We start from the raw sequence: 24,384 nt of genomic DNA, 5'->3' as shown, positions 1-24,384 counted from the left end.
TGATCAGAAAAAGAAATGGGACACTTTTGCTACAAGTGTGAGGGATAAAAGACAGGTCACTTGAGTGCATCAGTGGTAGGTAAATAGATGAATCATAGATCAATGGATATATAGATATAAATATGTAGACATTAATGGATATATAGATACAAGTATGTAGACAGAAATGAAAGATAAAGGACAGATAGATGATAGATCAGTAGATATTTAGAGATAGATATAGGTTGATAGATGACAGATTAAGGATAAAAGATAGAAATAGACCACTAGATGATGGTTTGATGATAGGTTGCCAGATGACAGATTGATGATGTTACATATTGACATATAGATATAGGTAGATAGATGATAGATTAAAAGATGATAAGTATGGATAAGAGAGAAAAACAGATGATGAGTGGATGGATGGATGGTTGGAAAAAGCTTGTATGAAGTACTTAATATATGCCAGATACTGTGCTAAGTGTTGGGAATGCAGATGCAAACAAATAAGACAGTACCTGTCCTCAAGGATAGTATATTCTCATAAGAGAGGACAACACATAAGACAGAGATAGAAAGGAAAGGGAGAGTTACATGCGGTGAGGAAACCTATGGAGATAGCCAAGAAAACAAATGGTGGCCTGATTCTAGGTAAAACAAGACAAAAGCTCACTTATCAGAGCTGCGGGACCCTAGTTGAGATTGATGGCCTGAGAGTACATAGCCACAGAATGCAAAACCTTCTATGGAGGATTTATGGGAGAGCCTGGACAAGAATGACACAGGGATGAGAAGGTACAGATGGATGCAGATCTTTACCACCGGAAGTATTAACCATATTGATGAGATCATAGATCCATTGATGCATATATTGTATGCTTAACTCATTATTTCAGTGAAAGGATGATGCTAAACAAGTTCAAGGCTAGCCACAGTAGAGGATGTGGGGAGATAGAATTACCCAGCTGCATGCAGTTACATCACAATTCCCAGAGTAAAAATGTCCATACAAGGTTAAACGTCTTGTCATAAACATTAGGTGATGATCTGATGCGTCAGTCTTGAAATTGGCCTGTTTTATCTGATAAGCAGCCTTGAACAAATTTTGGCCTTGGACAAGGAAAAACAAATTCCTCTCTCTGTAAAACTAAAAAAATATATAATTATCAATTAGACCTGGAAGCAAGTTAGACAGTTGAAGAGTAGATGTTAAGTAGAAGTACATTTGAACTAAAAAACGCTTTCCAGAAATTACTAGAATTCATCTCTAAGTTATCTGTGTGTTTTTTTTTAACAGCTCATAAGTTTAGAGCTGGAAGGGAAGCTCCCATTACCCAGTTATTTCAGTCGAGTCCCACTCTTTGTGACCCCAGTCTTCTTGGCAGAGATACTGAAGTGGTTTGCCATTTTTTTCTCCAGCTCATTTTACAGATGAAGACAGTGAGGCAGTTTTGTCCAAGGTCACACAGCTAGTAAGTGTCTGAAGTCAGATCTGAGCTTAGGTCTTCCTGACTACAGACCCAGAGCTCTAGGGACCTTTGAGGTCAACTCATCTAATCTCTTCATTTTATAGATGAGGAAACTGAGTCTTATAGAGGCTAAAGTTCATACTGCTAATAAGGAATAGATCAGAGCTTAGTCCCAGATTCTACGTCTCAAGATCTCTTTCAGTGGCATCATGCTGAAGTAGTCCTTGGATGAATTAGTGGAGAGAGCTATTGACACCTAATATCAAAACAGTTCAATATATTATAAATCTAATTGTTCATTTAGGCTTAATGTGTCCCCTGGATGAGACAGAGTGCAGCAATAAATAGCCAGTATTTATACAGTACTTTAAGGTGTGCCAGTCACTTTTACATATATTGTCTGACTTGATCCTTCCAACTCTTTTAGGACAGGATATCATTATCCTCATTTTATAGAAGAGGAAACTTAAGCAGACAAGTAAAATGACTGACCCGGATTCACACAGCTAAGTGTCTGAGGTAGGATTTAAACTTAGCTCTTCCTGACATCAACTCTAGCACTCTATCCATGGGACCACCATGGAGATGCACAGTGTTCCAGAAGATCAGAAAATTTAATATGTTTGTAATTAATTAATGAAGTTACTTAATAAGTTTTCACTCTTTCCTTAATCCTTTATCCACACATCACAGAATCAATCAGTGATAAGATCTACTAGTATTTATTTTATACTTAATCTTCTAAAGAAAAGAAATATACTATTTTTCATTTTCTTTTTTGAATATAAAGTCCCTGTCCCAAAGCACATTATTATGGGACTCTCTCCTCATTGGCCCCTGCATGGGGCTGAGCAGAGATGCCCAAAAGTTTCTTCCATTTTCTTTGGAACTCTTCAGACTTCAAGAGGAAAGATGGAAGAGACCAACCCCACTTCAAGCAGGGACTTTAGAAAAGGGGCTACCTAAAATAAAATTGTATTGATATATTTTGTTTTTACCTCACCTAAATGTCCAAATGAGTACTCACAAATGCACAACAAACTATTCCTTCAAAGTAGTTACCTTGGAAAGTGGTACCTAAATTCCAGTAATGTTGCCAGGGCACATCCTGGAATTCCCTTGAGAACCTAGGGCACAGTCTTCTGGATATCTCTGGTGGTGGCAAATCTTTGTCTTTTAAGAGTAGAATAGATTTTAAAAAAAATTAAACCACCAAAAGTCCTTTTGGAGTTATAACTGCTAGATCAAGTAATTGACTTGCTTCTGTTTGTGCTTGTTCTAGCTCTGAGAAAAGTTTGAACTATAGCTGGAGAGGAGATCTCTTTAAACAATAATGATTTGAGTGTGTCGAGCTTATTTTTGGGTTCTCATTACTTTCTAACCCTTCACATCCTGTGTCTGTAGAGAATCTGACCAGAGAAAATCAGTAAGAAATTTGTTTTAGGTGGTTTCTAGTTTTAGAAGAGACAGTTAAAAGGTCATTTCCTGTTGAGGTGTGCCTTTTTGTTGGTTTATGAGCTATAGACTTTGGAACAAAATTAATTCAGCTGAACTCTCTCCCTGGAGCTCTAGGTGAAATGAGTTCAGCAGTTCATTGATCATCTATTAACTGCTAAAAAAATGGACTATTTAAGGAGACAAACTGTTTCAAAAAGATCACCATGACAGAGTTTATACTATCAGAACATAAATGCCAAGCTCAGGTATAATTACTTTGATATGCTTTAAAAATGAAAGCTTGAAGAGGTTGGGGGAGTTGAAGGAAGAAATTGACAGCAAAACTATACTAGTGGGGGACCTCAACCTCCCCCTCTCTGAACTCGATAAATCTAACCTCAAAATAAACAAGAAAGAGGTTAAGGAGGTAAATAAAACTCTGGATAAGGTAGATATAATAGATCTTTGGAGAAAATTAAATGGGAATAGAAAGGAATACACCTTTTCTCACATTTACAAAAATTGACCATGTACTAGGACATAAAAATCTCACAATCCAGTGCAGAAAGGTAGAGATAATCAATGCATCCTTCTCAGATCATAATGCATTAAAAATTACATGTAATAAAAGGCCATGGAAAAAGAAACCAAAAATCAATTGGAAACTAAATAATCTAATTCTAAAGAAGGGTTGGGTTAAAGAAGAAATCATAGAAACAATCAACAATTTCAGTCAAGAGAATGACAATAGTGAGACAACATACCAAATCTTATGGGATACTGCAAAAGCAGTTATTAGGGGAAGTTTTATATCTATGAATGCTTACATAAATAAAATAGAGAGAGAGGAGATCAATGACTTGGGCTTGCAGTTGAAAAAGCTAGAAAAAGAACAAATTGAAAATCCCCAAGTAAATACCAAACTAGAAATACTGAAAACCAAAGGAGAGATTAATAAAATTGAAATTAAGAAAACTATTGAATTAATAAATAAAACCAATAGTTGGTTTTATGAAAAAACTAATAAAATTGATAAACCTTTGGTCAATCTGATTAAAAAAAAGAAAGAAGAAAATCAAATTACTAATATTAAAAATGAAAGGGATGAACTCACCTCCAGTGAGGAGGAAATTAAAACAATAACTAGAAACTACTTTGCCCAACTTTATGCCCACAAATTCGATAATCTAAATGAGATGGATGAATATTTTAAAAAATACAAATTGCCCAGATTAACAGAAGAGGAAGTTGAATACTTAAACAACCCCATCTCAAAAAAAGAAATTGAACAAACCATCAATGAACTCCCTAGGAAAAAATCTCCAGGACCAGATGGATTCACAAGTGAATTCTATCAAACATTTAAAGAACAGTTAATTCCAATACTATATAGACTATTTTTGAAAATTGGGGAAGAAGGAGTCCTCCCAAATTCTTTCTATGATACAAATATGGTTTTGATACCCAAACCAGGAAGAGACAAAACAGAGAAAGAAAATTATAGACCAATTTCCCTAATGAATATAGATGCAAAAATTTTAAATAAGATTTTAGCAAAATGAATACAGCATCTTATCACGAGATTAATACATTATGATCAGGTAGGATTCGTACCAGGATTACAGGGCTGGTTCAATATTAGGAAAACTATTAGCATTATCGATCACATCAACAACAAAGCTAACAAAAACCACATGATTATCTCAATAGATGCAGAAAAAGCTTTTGACAAAATACAACACCCATTCCTACTAAAAACACTGGAGAACGTAGGAATAAAGGGAACTTTCCATAAAATAATAAGCAGTATCTATCTAAAACCTTCAGCAAGCATTATATGCAATGGGGATAAGCTAGATGCATTCCCAATAAGATCAGGGGTGAAACAAGGATGTCCATTATCACCACTATTATTCAATATGGTACTAGAAATGTTAGCTGTAGCAATTAGACAAGATAAAGATATTGAAGGAATAAGAATAACCAAAGAAAAAACTAAGTTATCACTCTTTGCAGATGATATGATGATCTACTTAGAGAATCCCAGAGATTCAAGTAAAAAATTACTTGAAATAATAAACAATTTTGGCAAAGTTGCAGGTTACAAAATAAACCCACACAAATCTTCTGCATTCCTATATATTAGCAACAAAGTCCAACAGCAAGAGATAGAAAGAGAAATCCCATTTAAAGCTAGGGTAGACAGTATAAAATACTTAGGAGTTTACCTGCCAAAACAAACCCAGGGATTATATGAACACAATTACAAGACACTTTTTGCACAAATAAAGTCAGATTTAAGTAAGTGCAAAAACATTAGTTGCTCATGGGTAGGCCGTGCTAATATAATAAAAATGACAATTCTACCTAAATTAATTTACTTATTTAGTGCCATACCAATTAAACTATCAGACAATTATTTTCTAGAGCTGGATAAAATAATATCAAAATTCATTTGGAAAAACAAAAGGTCCAGAATATCAAAGGGACTAATGAAAAGAAATGCTTGGGAAGGTGGCCTAGCGCTACCAGACCTCAAACTGTACTATAAAGCAGCAATTATCAAAACCACTTGGTATTGGCTAAGAAACAGAGAGGTAGACAAGTGGAATAGACTTGGCACTCAAGACGCAGTAGGCAAGGAATATAGCAATCTTCTGTTTGATAAACCCAAGGACCCCAGCTTCTAGGATAAGAACTCACTGTTTAACAAAAATTGCTGGGAAAACTGGATAACAGTGTGGTGGAAATTAGGCATAGACCCATACCTGACACCGTACACAAGAATAAAGTCCAAATGGGTACATGATTTAGGTATAAAGATTGATACCATGAATAAACTAGAGAAGCAAGGGATAGTGTATTTATCAGATCTATGGAGAAGGGAAGAATTATTTACTAAAGGAGAGATAGAAAGCATTATGAAATGCAAAATGGATAACTTTGATTACATTAAACTGAGAAGTTTTTGCACAACCAAACCCAATGCAACCAAAATCCGGAGGGATGTAGTAAATTGGGAAAGAATTTTCACAGCTAAGCTCGGGGATAAAGGCCTCATTTCTAGAATATATAGAGAACTGACTCAAATGTATAATCATACAAGTCATTCCCCAATTGATAAATGGTCAAAGGATATGAACAGGCAATTTTCGGAAGAAGAAATTAAAGATATCTATAATCATATGAAAAAATGCTCTAAATCACTATTGATTAGAGAGATGCAAATCAAAACAACTCTGAGGTACCACATCACACCTATAAGATTGGCAAACATGACAGAACAAGAAAATGATAAATGCTGGAGAGGATGTGGGAGAGTTGGAACACTAATTCATTGTTGGTGGAGCTGTGAGCTCATCCAACCATTCTGGAGAGCAATTTGGAACTATGCCCAAAGGGCTACAAAAATGTGCATATCCTTTGACCCAGCAATATCGCTACTAGGACTGTATCCCCAAGAGATCATAAAAATGGGAAAGGGTCCCACATGTACAAAAATATTTATAGCAGCACTTTTTGTAGTTGCCAAAAACTGGAAGTCAAGGGGATGTCCATCAATTGGGGAATGGCTGAATAAATTATGGTATATGAATGTAATGGAGTACTATTGTGCCATAAGAAATGATGAACAAGAAGACTTTTGAGAGGCCTGGAAGGACTTATATGACCTGATGCTGAGTGAAAGGAGCAGAACCAGGAGAACTTTGTGCACAGCAACGACCACAGTGTGTGAGAGTTTTTTCTGGTAGACTTGGAATTTCGTAATAACGCAAGAACTTCTTTAAAAAAAAAAATCCCAATGGTGGTTCTCAAGGCAAAATGCCTTCCACACTCAGAGAAAGAAATATGGAAGTCATTCACAAAATGTAGCAGATCATGTTTGTGTATGTGTAAGTTTTTGTGTATCATGTTTTGATTTGTTATATGATTTCTTTCATTTATTTTAGTCTGACTACATAGCATGACTATAGTGAAAATACACTCAATAGGAAAGTATATGTAGAACCTATACAGAATTGTATGCAGTCGTGGGGAGGGAGGGGGGTAGTGGGGGGTAGGTGTGGGGGGGATAAAATCTCAATTGTATGGCAGTGATTGTTAAACATTAAAAAATAAAAAAATAAAAAAGAAATAAAAAAAATATGAAAGCTTGGGAGTAGATGGGTTTTATTTTCAATTTGTACCAGGGAATTCCTTAACACAGAATCATGACATCTCAATTGTAAGGCCAGTTCAAAGACTGTCTTCTCCACCCTGTACCTGAACAAGCATCCTCTAATAATAATAGTAGACATGAGAATCACTAGTGCATTGAAGTTTACAAAGATCTTTACATTTTATTTCATTTAATCCTTACAACAGCTCTGAGAGGTAGATGGTTTTATTCTTCCCTTATTATAGATGAGGAAACTGAGACTGAGTGATGTTAAGTGACTCACCCAGGGCCACACAGTCGGTACATAACTAAGGCAGGATTGAACTCAGGTCTTCCTGATTCCAAGTTCAGTGCTCTACAACAGTTGCATCAGATACATGGCCAGCAAGCTGCCTGTAGCCCACAACCCTCCCAAGTGTGCCTCGTACCAGATTAAAATATGATTGGAAAATATCTGACAAAATAAAGAAAAATACATATGACATAATTAATGTCATTTTCTGAGTCAATATGTGACTCAGAGATCCTTGTTTATGGGATCTGAATGTGACACCTTTGCTCTACAACATTACTAAGCCTTTGCTTGAATGTCTTCAGGGAAGCAGAATCTACTATATTCTAATGGCAATCATTCAAATACTTTGAAGACAGCTATTTATTTCAGTAGATACATAAGATGTCTTCTCCCAAGCTGGGTCCTCAGTTTCTTTAGTTGATCTTCATCTGGCATGATCTCAAGACCCTTTGCTATCCTGGGAGTCTTCTGAGCAGTCTCTAGCATCAATGCCAAACCTAAAATGTGGCACTTCAGATGGAACACTATACTCTATGCTTGGAACAGAGCGTTATACAAAGACACCATCTCCTGGGAGGCGGAGGGGGGCGGAGGTCATAGAACTCAGAGTCAGAAAGATGCATATCCCTGAGTTCAAATCCAACCTTAGACATTTATTAGCTGTGTGACCCTGGGTCAGAGATCTCCTTTTCCAACATTCTCATTTTATAAATAAGGAAATCAAGGCCCATAAAAATGAAATGACTTACCAGACATCATACAGTCCGAAACAGAGCTAGTACTAACGCCAGGTTCCCTGATTCCTTGTTCAGTGATCAGTTACAAAATTTCAAATTCCATGGTCTTTCTCAGGTATATCTACTTTGAATTTCAGTTTAGACTGTCTTTGTCTTTTTGAACTCCTACACCTCATCTTAAAATCTAATATCTAAAAAAATAATGCGTTCACATTGTCTTACTTGGGGATGGAGGAACAGAGACAAGGAAGTGGTTTAAAAGGCAGTTGGAGCAATGACCTTACACAGCCACATAGTACATAATGGAAATGTTATCCAGAGTATGTTCTCACATACAGTGTTGTATTTTAAATGCTAAATATAGACTTTTTTTACAAGGTCAGAGTATAATTTTGAAATTATTCTTTCTATTCAAACCAGTGGTTTGTACATGGTGGTAAAATGCAAAATGATATTGCAGGTCTAGAAGATGCTTTTAGAATGAACTAAAATAGGATAAGCAGAATCAAGAAATTGAGAGCTGCCTGAGAGGGGAATATGCCTTTGTTTCATGGGTAGATGATGAGCTCAACATCAAGGATGTCAACCTAATGGCAGAACCCAAGCAGATTCACTGGGTTAACATATGTAAAGAACTTTGCAAACCTTAAAATGCCATGCTGTTGATAACTATTTTAACTATTATTAGAAAGTTTTCTACCGGAAACATGCAAATACATCATGATTTCTGGGTAGATGATTCCCAGATCTATATGTCCAGTCTAGGCTCTCTCCAGAGCTCCAGTTCCTCATCATGAATAGCATATTTCCAACCAGATGGCCCATAGGCATCTCAAACATAGCAATAGAAATCATTATTTTTTGCCTCAAACTCAGCTCTTTCCCAAACGTCTCTATTTTTGACCATCCTTCAAGCCACATAGGATTATAATTTTGGTGTCATATTCAAATCTTCACTGTCACTCATTTTACATTTCCAATTAGTGGTCAAACCTTGCTCTTTCTACCTCCATAACAATACTTGTACTCATTCCCTTTTTTCCACCTGTAGAGTCCCCACCCTAGTTTAGGCCTTTATCACCTCGTGCTTGGATGTTTGCAATAGCCTGCTAACTGGGCATTCTGTCTCTCCCCAGTCCAATTTTTGCTTCTTACAGCTGCCAAAGTGATTTGACTATATCCCATATTCCCCTACTCAGTAAATTCCATTGAGCCTCCATTAATTCTAGAATCTAGGATAAACTTCTCTATTTGGCCTTTAAAGCATGTATAGACTTATCAAAACATGCCATTCCAGTTTTTTAATATATTGCTTCCCTTCATTCTTTCTCTGGTCCAACCAGCCTCACCATATTGTTCCTCACACATGGCGCTCCATATCCCATCATCAGACCTATGCACTGGCTCTCTCTCATTCTAAGAATACATTCTCCCATAACCTCTTCAGTTCTGTGGTTTCCTTAAAGACTTAACTCATGCTCCATCTTCCACATGAGGACTTTCGTAATCTCCCCAACTCTTACTTTCCCTCCTCCCAAAATTACCTTGTAGCCATTTTGTCGGTGTGTGTACATGTATACACACATATGTAAACACGTATAGGTATACATGTATGTGTATGCATATATTTACATACATGAACACATATGTGTGTATCACTGTTTCATATGTATGTTTGTATTCTCAGTGTTTGGCACAGTGCCTGGATATTGTAGGTGCTTAATCAATGAATGCTGATTAACTGATTGATTGAAAACCAGAGAAGGCATAGACAGTAAAGTGATGCTATGGCTAGGGCACTTGACTTGGCATCAGGAATGCCTAAGTTCAAATCTGACCTCAGACACTTACTAGCTGTGTGACTCGAGCAAGTCACTTAATCTCTCTTGGTCTCACTTTCCTCATATATAAAACAGGGATGAGAATAGTATCTTCTCCAAAGGGTAACCATGAGGATCAAATGAGAGAAGACTTGTAAGGTGCTTAGCATAGTGCCTGGCCCATAACAGATACTATAATTATTTATCTTAGATTAGCCTGGGTAATGAACTTTTTGGCTGTAGCAACTCCTGAAGACCATCACAAAAGAGAGACAATTTGTGGAGGAAGTTATCACAATGATGCTACAATATTAAAGTAAGAGGAGAGTACTCGACAGTGTTGATTTTGAATGCTGTCCACATTCTGAAGGCAAAATGAGGAACAAAATAAATTTACTTATTGTGTATGATTTTTGGTTCTTGGGAAAAAGGACAAGAAGAAATTTATTTGAAGAACTGAAGAGGGCTGGGTATTGAGAAATAACTCTTCAAGGTTTCAAAATATTTTACATGTGTTCTCATTTGATCTTCATTACGATCATCCTCATTTTACAGATGAGGAGAATGAAGTGAGGTAACTGACTTGCCATGGGTCAAACAATTGGGAAAGGTCTTTCTGGCTCAAAGTCTAGCACTCTATCTCCTGTGCCACTGAATTGCCTTTAAATTCCTTCCAAATCCTCTTTGCTTACCTTGTAGTTGCCCTATCCTTACTCTTTTGAAACTCTATATCAGACACATTCCAGTGTGACCTACTCAGCCTCATCATAAGGTTCAGTTTCTAAGATTTCAAATATGGTTCTCCATCTTTGTAACCACAGTCTACTTGCTGATCCCTTCTGTTATTCTGTGTGTATGGAAACTGCTCTTCAACCACAATGGTGCCTCCAATAAGTCTTCCAATATTTCCCACTTCACTAGTCTACTTCTAGGTGTACAATTTAGTCTCTACCTATTCTGAACTTCATGGTCAGCCACTCCAATGCTGCCAACTCGAGATTCCCATGCCTGCCTGGCCTTCCATCTCATCCACTGTGTGTCCTCAAACCTTGATCACCATCTGTATCAATCAGAATCCTCCAAAGACTCTTCATTAATTACAGGATAATATCCAAATTCTTTAGCCTAACTTTGAAGGCCTTCTACAATCTGACCACACCCTACCAGTCCTATCTGCCACTATTTGTGTTCATCCTTCATTGCCAAAGAAGACCTTGCCATCAGAGAAATGATGACACGACTTGCACTTGACTTTGTTTTGAGTGAGGGAGGGTTGTGTACGTCACCAGCCTCACTTTTCCTCCAGAGCCATCTGAATCCAGTGACCAGATATTCATCAGGATGACTGGAGATGACCTAGGATGAGGCAATTGGGGTTAAGTGACTTGCCCAAGGTCACACAGCTAGTGAGTGTCAAGTGTCTGAGCTATTTTCCAGATGAAGTCATTTCCTTGATAATCCTTGAATACACTTTCTATTTTTCTTCCTTCACACTTTTTGCTCATTTCATTCCTTCTGTAAGGTATGTTGTCTCCCTACCTTTCCATCTCTCTTTACCTTACCCATTACTCAATACCTAACTCAGATCTTGCATTATTTCTTCAAACCTTCCTTGACTATTCCAGACTGGAATGATCTCTGTCTCCACGTTTCTGTCTCTCTATCTTTCTGTCTTTGTGTGTATGTGTGTGTGTATATGTCTCTGTGTCTCTGTCTCCCTCTGTCTCTGTCTCTCTTGAGAGAGTTTCAAGAAAATCAAGAGGTTTTCTTGTAGCTTCTGCTATTACTAACCACTTCCTTCTTCTGAATAATCACTCCCCCATCCAATCCCATAGCAATGCTACCTCATGGCTTTCTGCTGACCTGTAGTTAATTAACATTCATCTCCAACCTCTGTAGTATAAGTGTACCTAAGTACTCTGTCTTATTCCTCTTTTCTTCTCTTTCTATAGTCATCTCATCTACTCTCACTGTTTGAAATATTAGCACTAGATAGATGGTTCCCAGATTTATATTTTCTGTCCTAACCTCCCACCTGAGCTAAAGTAGTTAAGATAGTTTATGAAGGACAAGTCAAGAAGCTGCTAGAATTAGTAGAAAACTGCCCACAGGATAATTCCTGTGTGTTCTGCAGGCAGCTCAAACATAATATGCCCACAATGGTACCAGTGATCTTCCAGCCAGAACTTGACCCTCCTCCAGACTTTTCCTGCTTCTATCAATCAATCAATCAATATTAAGCACACACTATGTATCAGATACTGTGCTAACCACTGAAGATAAAAAAAAAAAAGGCAAATGACAGCCTCTGCCCTCAAGGAGCTTACAGTTTGATGGGGGAGACAATGACAAGCAAAAAGTATGTAAAACAAGCTCTATACAGGATAAATTAGAAATAATTACAAGAAGGAAAGCACTGGAATTAAGAGCAGTTAGGAAAAACTTAGTGTAGGAGATGGGATTTTAGTTGGAACTTAAAGGATTCAAGGGAGGTCAGTACTCAGAGTTGTGGAGCATTCCAGGTATGAGCAAGAGCCATCAAAAGTGCCTGGAGCTGAGAGATGGAGTGTCCTGTTTGTGGAACAGCCAGGAAGCCAGTGTCACTGGAATGAAGAGTACATGGGGTGGGACGAATAAGAAGACTGGAAAGTAAGAAGGGACTAGGTTATAAAGGGCTTTGAATCCCAACAGAGCAGTTTGTATTTGGTCCAAATGTGATAGGGAGGCACTGGAGTTTAGTGAATATGGGAGTGACATTTCTATTTAGGACACCAGCATTTTCCCAGCCACCAAGTTTTGCATCCTCTGGATTCTTCCTTCTCCATGTCACTCCATATCCAACGATTTGTCAAGTCTTATTCATTCTCTCTCCCATCTGTCCATTTCTTTCTGTTTTCCTAAAATCAATAGTTCTGTTAATGCCCTGATCATATCTTGTTTAGGATTTATTGTAATCATCTCCTAATAGGCATTTCACTTTACAATTTCTCCCTTCTCCAATCCACCCTCCAAATGGCTACCAAAATAATGTTGCTAAGACATGGGTCTGACCATGCCATTCTGTTGCCCAAGATCCTTCAGTGACTTCTTTATTGCCTGTAGAACAAAACACTCATTCCTCATTTTGGCATTGATGTTCTCCAGCCTATCTCCCACCTATGTTTCTAATCTAGTTTCAAGTGATTCGCCTTTGGATCTACACTTCATCTCAACTGATACCTGAGCTCAACTGTCCATCTCCCATTTGTCTTTTAAAATCTTTTCTAATGTTGATGAATAAGTGTGGTCCTTAAAGAAAGATAATGACTTAAGTCTGGACAGAATGAGTGTGAGACATCTATGGGACACCCACTTTGAAATGTCTAATAGCCAACTAGAGAAGTGATACTGGAGTTTTAGCATGGAGTTTAGGACTAGATAAGTATATCTCTGAGTCATCTGTACAGATGATCAATGAAATCATGAGAGCTTATGAGATTACCAAGTGAAATAGTCTAAGCCCAGGACAGAGCCTTGAGGGACACCCCCTGCCACAGTTAGTGATGTAGATGAAAATCTAGCAAAGGAGTAGAGAAGGGTCAGATGGGTAGGAGGAGAGTCAGGAGAGAAAAGTGTCACTAATTGTATACATAATTATTAGTATAAAAGTACATGTATATAATTGATTAATAAGTAAATATACATGTATTAGTGGTTCTTATTCAATTTTTTTAACTAAAAAGGGTTTACAGTCAAAAAATAATTTAGAGACTGATGACTTAGATAAGTCCCAGAGAGGGTCATAAGGCAAATATTTGTCAAAAGAATATTTTACCCAGGCTACCTGACTTTTAACTGAATAGTACCTTTAGCTGCTTTTGTTGTTTAAAATTTTTGTTTATTTTATTTTTAATTTGTGGGATAAAACAAGTATTTCTATAATATAGTATAATAAAAAGATTGAACATGAAACTACAGATCCATTATGTACAACTTGCTATTCCATTTAAATATATAATAGTTATCATATAAATATTTTTTTTCATTTTTTCCTTCCTTCCCTCTGCCCCCTAGAGATGGCTACCATTAGACACAAATATGTATGCATATGTAAAATTGTTCTATGCAAACTTCTATTTATCAGTTCTCTCTTGATGCAGATAGCGTCCCCCTTCATATGTCTTTAATTTGGGTATTTGTAATAGTCACAATCATTTATTCACTCAAAGTTGTTCTAAAAACAATATTTCTATTATACTGTATACAGTGTTCTCTTGGTTTTCCTCATTTCACTATTCATTATTTCATGCAAGTCTATCCATGTGTTTCTAAGATCATTGAGTTCATCATTTCTTATAACAAGGTTCCATACACAGATTCCATACAATCATATGCATTTTTAAAAAGTTGATTAATGATAGGTTATTCTACATGTAAATAAACAAAACTTTGCATAGTTAATGTTAGATTGGTTATAAATATCCAATCTCATTTAGTTGTTTTATAGTTTATGATAATGCTAGAGTAATCTATTTTAAATGTTCGTCTGAGATAATAGTTATTCAGATTCCACTCATTATCTTCAGGGTTTAGCACAGAGTAAGCCGTTAAGAAGTGTTTTTTGACTGAGTGATTCCCCTGTGGTAATATTCTCAAAATGCAGAATAACAGGTGATATTGGAGATTTATTTTTCTTGATCATGCTTATTTGCTAACAAGAGTTTACCCTGTAATTTTTTTCAAAGGAGGGAAGGGCAATAGGGTAGTGAAAAAGGAAAAGAAAGAAGACAATTATTGAAGCATTGTTTTTAATGCACAGGAGAGAACAGAAGAAAAAAATCAATCCTGGACAGTTTTGAAAAGTATATGTAGAATTTATTATATATTTTTAAAAGAAAATCAAGCTGTGAATAACTGAGATTCACAGTTTAATCATGTATAACCCTGTTTTCTGTTCTACTATGTAGAGGGAAATGTCCATTTTATTTGATATTTAAGTTCAGAATTAAGGTCAGAGATTGTTTTGTGTCTTGTATCCCTAACATCCAGTTCCTGGCACAGGGTGGATCCTTAACAAATACTTGTGATTAGGTGCTTGAAGGTCAAGGGAAGTTTTAAAGACATTACCCCATGAGTAATTCAGCAAGGTTGGTGCCTACTCTTGGACATAAAGTGAGAATTTAAGCTTTGAGAAAACTGGTACCACATAACTGAGGGATGGGGTTTCTGAGCCATCATCAGTGATCTATGAAAGATCAAGGAGGAAGGGAGGGGTATCATGGGGCTGGAGAAGGACAAATGTTGTTCAAACTTGCAAGAAAGGAGAAAGATTAGTCTGTCAACTACAGGCCAATGAGCTTAACTTCGATTTTTGACAAAATTCTAGAACACGTTAAAGGGATGTTTAGTAAAGATCTAGAAAAGAAAGCAGTGATCACAATGAATGCTTCTTCAAGCTTCCAGCTTCAATGCTTCAAATTAACATCATTTCCTTTTCTGTAGGAGGGCTACTATATTTGTAGGTAGGGGAAATAGAGTAAATCTTCATTTATCTAGATGTTAGCGAAACATTTGGCAAAGTCTCTGATGCTGTCCTTGTGAACAAGATGGAAAGATGCAAGCAAAAAATGGTAAAAAAAAAAAATGCGTGTATTCAAAACTGGTAGAAGATCCAGATCCACAGAATAGTTATTAATATTTCTACATCAGTTTGAAGGGGGAAAGGGAGGAGGGAACAAGAACTTATTAAGCCCCAACTATGTTCCAGACAGGGTGCTAAGCCTTTTACAAATATTATCTCATTGGATCCTGTGAGGCAGATGCTATTATGATCTCCATTTTACAGTGAAGGAAACTGAGGCAGACAGAAGGTTAAGTGACTTGCCCAGGGATACATAGCTAGTAAGTATTTGAGACCAGATTTGAACTCAGAAAGATGAGTCTTCCTGACTCCTGGTCCACCCAACCATTCAGTGTGTGACTTATGCAGATACTGTTTGAGTAAACCAGAGATCTCTACATGGTCCTCTGCTTTTTATCTTTTTATCAATATCATGATATAGTCTTGATATAGACAGATGGTGTGCTTATCAAATATACAAATTATAAAGATAAGAGTCAATACACAGGATCACAGCAACCCTTGAAATTTGAACAGACGACAATGTTGATCTGCATTTAATTAGAAGAAATGTAAGGACAAATATAAAGTTCTATATTAGGGGTGATTAAAAAATCAATACTCTGGTTGTAAGATAGGGAGGGTTTGACTACAAAACTGTTCATCTCAAAAATATCTGGGGATTTTAGTGAAATGTCAGCTCAATGTGTTTCAACATGGTGATAAGGGAGTAAGAAAATTAAACATAATTTCCAGCTGTATTAAGAGAAACATTAATGTTTAGAACTGGGGATATGATAGTCACTGTGCATGCTACTATGGCCAGACATCAGGAATAGGGTGTTCAGACTGGGAGGCCACATTTTAGGAGATACATTGAAAAGCTGAAGAGCCAGCGGGATAGGAAAGGGCCTGGAGATCATGGGAAATTTGTGGGAATGAACTAGGAATGTTAACCTAGAGGAAAGACCTGATTATGGGTTGGGGGAGGGGAATTAGATAATAATTATCCTTTGGTACTTGGGTATCTACCATGTGGGAAAGGGATTAAATTTGTTTTGTTTTGCATTTGATCTTTCTTTGTATTCTCAGCAGTTAGCGCAGTAGACCTTGTACATAGAACATAGAACATAGAATATAGAGCATAGTAGGTACTCAATAAATGCTTATTAACTTGACTTGACTTGGCTTTCTTTGTCCCAAGACACAGAAATAGAATTAGTAAATGTAAGTGACAAAGAGGCAAATTTAGATTTGATATAAGGAAAACCTTCCTAACAATTAGAACTTTCCAAAAGTCAAATGGGTTGCCTTGGGAGATTTGCCTCATACTTCAGGCAAAGGCCCATTGGCCTATGTTGTAAAGGGGATTCTTGTTCAGGTTCAGGTTGAACTAGATGAATTTAAAATCCCTTCCAACTCTGAGATTCCATGAATTTGTGAAGCTAGTAAGTTCTTTTGGTCATGCTTCTCTAGTCATCTGCCAGATGACTAGCATCTTTCTGGCTAAAAGGATAATAGGCTTCTATAAAAGATACTGTTGGGGTAGATTATTGGAAAAAATTGGTCAGTAATTTGGTCCAATTGGACCAAAAAAAATTGGTCCAGAAATTATTGGAGAAAATTGGTCAAATAACTCAACTTGTCATGACATTTTCAGAAGGGAGCTGCTATGATGAAGATCATCTCCCTTTGGAACATCTTCTTGACCAAAGCTTATTGTCCAAGTCCCATCAAAAAGATACCTTTGCTGAGCCATGTCCCGTAGGCTGGTGTGTGCTGTGCTCATTTTTTCAATACCAGAAGAAGTTCTAGGCCACCAGGCAGAGCCTCTAATAAATGTTTCTAATAAATGTTCCCTAATATGGCTTATGTGGTGTAGTCAAGATGGTGTGATGATTTCTAAAGTTCCTTCCACTTCTAACTTGTGAATCTTATGACCATATTGTACCATGGCTTCTCAGGACATCAGTATCAGATATTTATCTGCTAGGTGGCACAGTGGATAGAATGCTGGGCCTAGAGTCAGGAAGACTTCTTTCTGAATTCAAATCTGGCCTCAGATACTTATTAGCTGTGTAACCCTGGGCAAGTTGCTTTACCCTGTTTGCCTCAGTTCCTCATCAGTTAAATGAGCTGGAGAAGAAAATAGAAAACCACTCCAGTATCTTTGCCAGGAAAACCCCAGATGAGGTCATGAAGAATTGGGCATGACTGAAAACCAACTCAACAATTTCAAGATAAAGATTCATGTAATCATAAGCACTGAATAAAATACTCTTAAGTGTGTTAAGGTGTTATCTCCTTTCTTTGGTCTTATCATTTCAGATAGATACAGAGACAACCTCAAGGCCACACTGTCAAACAAGAGCTTAATTAGTATGATCTGTGGTCAGTTTTCGTCAGTAACCATTACTACTAGGAATCTGAATATCTCCAGTCAGTTTGCTAAATCTATCCCCCCCATAAACTATCAGGGGAGCCCCTCCTAGGAGCACAAAATAGAACTGTTTTTTCTTATACCATTCATAAATTTTTTGACCTAGAAGTAGACATTTCAATTCACAGAACAGGCCAGTTGTAGAGAGGGATCTAGAAAAACTGAAGGATTGCCTAGTCCTATGTAAGCCCTCTGGCTGTGAAGTCTTACCATATTCCTCCTCTGTGATAAACCTCTCAGCTGGCCTGAGAAAAAATCAGATCTCCAGGTCTGTATAAGAAGCATTTCTGATACTGGTTCTTATAGGGTTAATTTCCTATAATGGGGGGTGTAAGATGATGAGAAATCACTTTTAGCCATATCACCAGAATGACCAGTTTCCCTTTAAGATTTACCTCCACCTTTATTTTCTCTGTTTGTCATTGTTGACAGTTGCCTGTAGTGGACGGGACATGAAAGGTGTGGCTTTCACCAAATTCATATGGTTTTGTTTTCTTCCTGTTTAACATCTGCATTCCGCAGTTCAACTGAGTTTCTGTTGTTGTCACCTTGATGAATTCATATTGACATGATTAACACTGTCATCATGAATGCTAAAGTTCATCCTTAGGCAGCATGGGGGAGTGGAAAGAGTGATGAAGAGGACCTGAGCTCTACGACTGATGATCTTGGGCGTGTTGCAGTCCCTCTTGGGACCTCAGTTTCTTTATCTGCAAAATGGGGAGATATGGACTGTATGACCATTGAGGAACTTTCCATTTCTGAATCTGGGATCATCTGATCCTAATCATAAAGGCCAAACAAATAACTTGATATTGTTTATTGTTCAGTCTTTTTTTTAAGTTGTGTTCAACTCTTCATGACTCCATTTGGGATTTTCTTGGCAAAGATACTGGAGTAGTTTGCCATTTCCATCTCCAGCTCATTTTATAGATGAAGAAACCGAGGTAAATAGAGTTGAGTGACTTGCCCAAGGTCACATAACTAGTAAGTGTCTGAGACTGGATTTGAACTCAGGAAGATGAGTCTCCCTGATTCCAGATGCAGCACTCTGTCTACCATGCCATCTAGCTGCCCCATACAACTTCTTTACTCTCATAATAACAGCAATTTCTATTTTTGTTGATTTGTATGAAATTTAATTCAATAGGTGATAACATGTTCTTAAATTGTTAGCATTTAGTACTTCAGTGACACATGGTATTTTGTGACTAAACTCTGCTCTAACGCTGTAATTTAAAACATTAAGGTCAAGAAGCAGTAGATCCTGTTCATCCTAATTTGATGGCACAGTCTCAGAAGTCAAGAGCCACCCTGAAGTCCAGAAAAAACGTTATTATGCTGATCAATCCAATGCCCACAAGAACATTTTTTCTATAAAATGACAAAATGGCTCAGCAGTGGTTAATGTAGGACTTCTAAAGTCTTTCTTTGAGTTCAATCATCATCGATCCTTGGGCAGGATATTGTCAGGATCCTATAAAGACTATCAGAAATACATAAGCTCCAAAAAAATACAGCAGAGAGAGAGAAGGAAAGAGCTTGGGTAGAAGGTACCATCAAGAAGGCATCTGTTGCTGACCTTGTGATGCATCAAATCCGTCATTGCTCAGCATTCGCATGTGCTCCGTTCATAAGAACTCAGTTGTCTTACACTGTAGATCATGGAAGGAAATCATCCCAAGAGTCACACACAATAAAGGAAAAATGCTCACACAGACATCCAGGGAAAACTGCCCGGGCAACCAGACTCCCCAGAGCAGTACTTCTTTGCCATGGGTTTTTTTTTTTAATCTTTTACCAAAATATGTAGTTTACATAATTTAATTAAATCATTTTGAAAAGTATTATGAAATTACTCAAAAATAGCCATCAAAATGTTCATACTATTCAACCCTGCAATCACATTTTTATGTTTATAACTAAGATTAGTCACAGGAAGGACCAACATATACAAATATATTAACAGTAGCACTAGTGGTAATAGCCAAAAAAATAGAAACACTATATGACTAATGATTGTGGAATGGCTAAATAAACTGTTATATCTGGTTTAGTGGAATTTTATTCCATTATAAAAAATGATAGATTTGAATAATAAATATGGGAAGACATGAAATAGTGCAGAGTAAAAAAAAAGATTAAAAGAATCATTTAAATACTAATTTCAGTTGTTTAAAGGAGAATGACATTAAATCGGCAGTTCTGATGGCATGTGGGTTGTCTTGCTAAGGTTCACATGCATTGTTTTCATTTCTTTTATCATTTGATGACAGAAAGATAGAGTTATATGTACACTCATTTGCAATTCCTTTTTATGTTCCTTTGCTTAATTGTTCATGGGGTTTGAGATCTTGTGGAGAGAGGAAAGAGGAAAGGGAAGGAGGAAAGGAGGGAGGGATGAAGGAAGGAGAGGAAAGCAAAGGAAAGGAAAAAGAAGGAAAGGAGAGAGGTAATGAAAGAAGGGAGGAAAAAAGGAGGGAGGGAAGAAAGAAGAAGAAAGGAAGGAGAGAAGAAGAATGGAAGGAAAGATGAAAGGAAGGAAAGGAGAAGGAAGGAAAGAAGGTGAGAGGAAAGGAAGGAAAGAAGGGAGGAATGAAAGAGGGAAAGAAGAAGGAAGAAAGGAAACCCTTCCCCCATACACAGACACATGCAAAATAAATACACAGATCAAGTCTTTTTCCCACTAAATTTCCTTTACTCTCTTTGCTTGTATCTGCTGACCATATGCAGGATGGAGAAGCAGCTAGTGCCCACATTAGGAATATTGGCAATAGCTGCTGCCTTACTACCCCACTGTTTCCCAATCCTCCTAGTTATAATAACTTATTAGAAAAGTATGGCATCACACTAGAACTCCTAGAAATCTGAGTGTACATGAAGTAATGGGAAATTCCACGGACAATAGAAACTCTGAACTGAAACCACTAACTTCAAATGCATTGTAAGAAACTTCCATAGCTTCTGAAGAAATACCAGTGAGTTCAATAAAGTCCCTCTACCCAACATGTTAGAATAGATAAATGTGCCCTCGAGTTTGTTAGAGAAAGGAAAGGAAGATCAGGAAAGTAAATGCCTCTGTGCATTTTAGAGAGGGCATTAAACTATGAATCTAAAGATAGATTTGAATCCTGGCTGATACTGAGGAATCACAGAATTTAAGAGTTGGAAGGGTCCTTACTTGTAGCATACTACATTTTCAGTTACAATAACTGAAAGATATAGAGAGTGCGATATCAGGCTGTTTTATTATTTACTGATTAAAATAAAAATATTCATTTTGGTAGAGTAAAATAGAATCTTAAAGGCTTTCCTTTCACAAAGTGTCCCCCATCTATATATTAAGATCACACAAGATTGCTTGAAAAGTGCAACCATTCAGAGTACTCTTCAAAGGTGATCTGGTTATCTTTATCAGTAAAGGCAGTAAGCAAGGAAGTATGTGCTCCCCATAGGTGTCCCATACTATCAAAGGACAGCCAGTCTAGATTCCAAATAGATACTGAAATCCTCCAGATGTTCCTATTAGCATGTGACGTCCAGTAGTGTTGAGCAACATAATACATTTGTTGGTCTATGGCTGGAGCTTGATATATGCTTATTAAATGGATGAAATTTCACCTCTATCTTTTAACTTCTTAACAAGAATACCCATTGCTTGATATCTGGAATATGCTCTTCCCATGTCAAATAAGCAACAGCCAACTAAAAAGACTTAGGTTACCCATGATTTGGATATATTAAGAGGAAGAATTAGAGGTGAAGTGATTATAGATGGACAAAGTTTTACTAAAGGGACAGATGACGTGATTGGCCATCACTCAACCTTCCTTGTTTGTGCTCTGACACTAATTAGCTATATGACCTTGGACAAGTCATTTAACTTCTTCATCTCTAAACTTAGGGGGTTGAATAACCTGACCTCTAAGGTCCTTTCCAGCTCACTGCATATAATGCAGTGATAATCTAGGGAGACTAAATAAAATCAAAGGTCTCTTGTTCTTCTGCATCCTCTGATTCTTGCCCTGTGAAAAATGAAGGGTGTGTAGCTATCAATGATCTGATAAAACAAGAATTTCAAGGCTTTCCAAAGATTAGGTTGGCTGGAAGAAGAGGATGATAGCAATTTCATATCAACTAGACAGGTAAAGTGAATGAAAGCATGATCGTTTTGAAACTGTATATAGACGATGTTATGAACTAGTAAGACTGAACTCATAGGATTTAGTGTTAATGTTTCAATGTCTAATTGGGAGGAGGTCTACAGTGGCGTGCTCCAGTGATCTGTACCTGTTATTTAACATTGATATCAATGACTTGAATAATTGGCACAGATGGCTACGTTATCCACAGAATAGTCAGAAAGGACCTCAGGAGCCATTTGATTCAACTCATCCAATAAAAGAACCCCTAATACCTGACAAGTGGTCATTCAACCTCTCCCGAAGGACCTCCAAGGTGGAGAGATGTATTCTTCCCTACCACATGATTCCTTCCACTTTTGGACAGCTCTATCACATCAATCAGATTATATTACAACTTTTATCTTTACAAGTGCCTCAATATTCTCTAAAGATGGTTACTTAACTGAAGGCATCCTTTTCCCATCTATAAAGAGAAAAATTAAGAAATTACACAATTAGAAACATTTTAGTGATTTTAGAGTTAATTTATGGAGTAAGCAATCTTCTCTGGTTAATGGCTGGGAACACAGACTAAACTCCATTCAACATTTTACTGAGTCACTTGAGAAAGAACCATAAAGTAATAGTTTTAGAAGGGAGATTAACAGCCACGTGTTCTATTTTACAGATGAAGAAATTGACTTGCCCAAGGTCACATGGATAATAAAAATGAGAGATATTATTTGAATGTGAGTCCTGAGAGTGTATCATGACTGTTCTTTCCACTATGCCAAGAAGATACTCAGTATTTCAAGTTCTATTATATATATATGTATATATGTATATGTATGTATAATAAAGTTTGTAAGGGGCAAATCTTAAGCTATACAAATGTTAGCACACCATGATATGAAACAAGCCGTTCCAAAATGACTATTCATAGGCAAGTGTTAAATATTTAGTCTCCTTTCAACCCATCTTTTTACCTTATTCCCCAAAGATGTGGGAAGAGAGAAGAGGGAAGGAGGGAGACAGAAGAGAAGAGAAGAGAGAAAGATATAGAAAGGAAAGGAATGAGAGAGGAAGAGAGAATCGGAGAGAGAATGGGAGAGTAGTATGACTGCTAGCCTGAGAGTTAGGTGGCCTTTGTTCACATCCTGACTCTAAAGATTAATCTTTCCTATGCTCTGTATACATCTTATATTTACATGTTATTTCCCCCTTTAGAGGGTGAGCTCCTTGAGGACAACTGTTTTTGCCTTTCTCTGCATTCCCAATACTTACTGGCTCAGTGGATAGAGCACCAGATCTGGAGTCAGGAAGCCTCATCTTCCTGAGTTCAAATCTGTCCTCAGACACTTACTGGCTACGTGACCCTGGGCAAGTCACTAAACCCTGTTTGCCTCAGTCCTCATCTGCAAGATGAGCTAGAGAAGGAAATGGCAAACCACTTTAGTATCTTTGCCAAGAAAACCCTCAATGGGGCCATGAAGGGTTCAACATGTATGACTGAAAAGCACTTGTTAAATGTCTGTTACTTACTAGCCGTGGGATTATACAGACTGACTTAAACTCCCTGGACTTTCAGTTTTTTTCTACATGTAAATTAGCTCAGAGAGCCCTAGCTACAAGGGACCTCACAAGCTATTAAGCCCAACCCTTTAGTTTTACTCATGAAAATTAAGTGTCTTGACCAGACACACAGGTAGTAGGCATCAGGGGCAAGATTTGAACCCAAGCCCTCTGATTTCCAGCCTAGTGCTCTTTCCCCTGCACTTCATTTCCTCCTATTTGCAGTACTCGCTTCACAGAATTGTTGTTAAGCTAGGCACGTTGTAAACTTTCAAGTACTGTAAAAATGTGTTATTCCCTCTCAGATCTCAGTTTCCTCATCTGTGAAATGAGAATAATAATACTTGTACTACTTACCCCTCAAGGTTGTAAATAGGAAAACTCTTTGTTAACTTTCAAGCATTCTATACATGAGAAATTTTATTAGTAGCAGTAGTGTATCTTAAAAATCCTCCCTGCGATACTTGACAGCAACAAAAGTTTCTGTTGAAAAGGAATGACCAAACTGAAAATTTACTGCTTCATATTGAATCCTCTCTGATGTTCTGCTGTGTACATGGACATGTTCTTTTTCTTTGTTTCCTCATTTTGTATTTAAGTTTAAAATTAATAAAAAAAAAGAAAAGAAATGACCAGATTTCTATTGTTATTTATTGACTTTTCCTCCATTCTGATCAATGTCATTCACCTGTTTTTTCCTAATCTCGCTAGTCTGAAGAGAGGTATACCCATCATTATACACAAAAAATT

The 24,384-nt window shown here is 37.1% G+C and overlaps 1 protein-coding gene across 3 annotated transcripts in view; it reads right to left on the bottom strand.

Moving 5' to 3' along the window:
- The window catches only part of ABCB1 (ATP binding cassette subfamily B member 1), a 198,381-nt gene that overhangs the window by 90,867 nt on the left and 83,130 nt on the right, over positions 1-24,384 (bottom strand). The window lies entirely within an intron of this gene.

Source organism: Notamacropus eugenii, chromosome 3 (assembly GCF_028372415.1).
Source record: "Notamacropus eugenii isolate mMacEug1 chromosome 3, mMacEug1.pri_v2, whole genome shotgun sequence".
NCBI lineage: Eukaryota > Metazoa > Chordata > Mammalia > Diprotodontia > Macropodidae > Notamacropus > Notamacropus eugenii.
The sequence above is the reverse complement of the archived record's forward strand: the minus strand, read 5'-3'. Positions and strand labels throughout refer to the sequence as shown.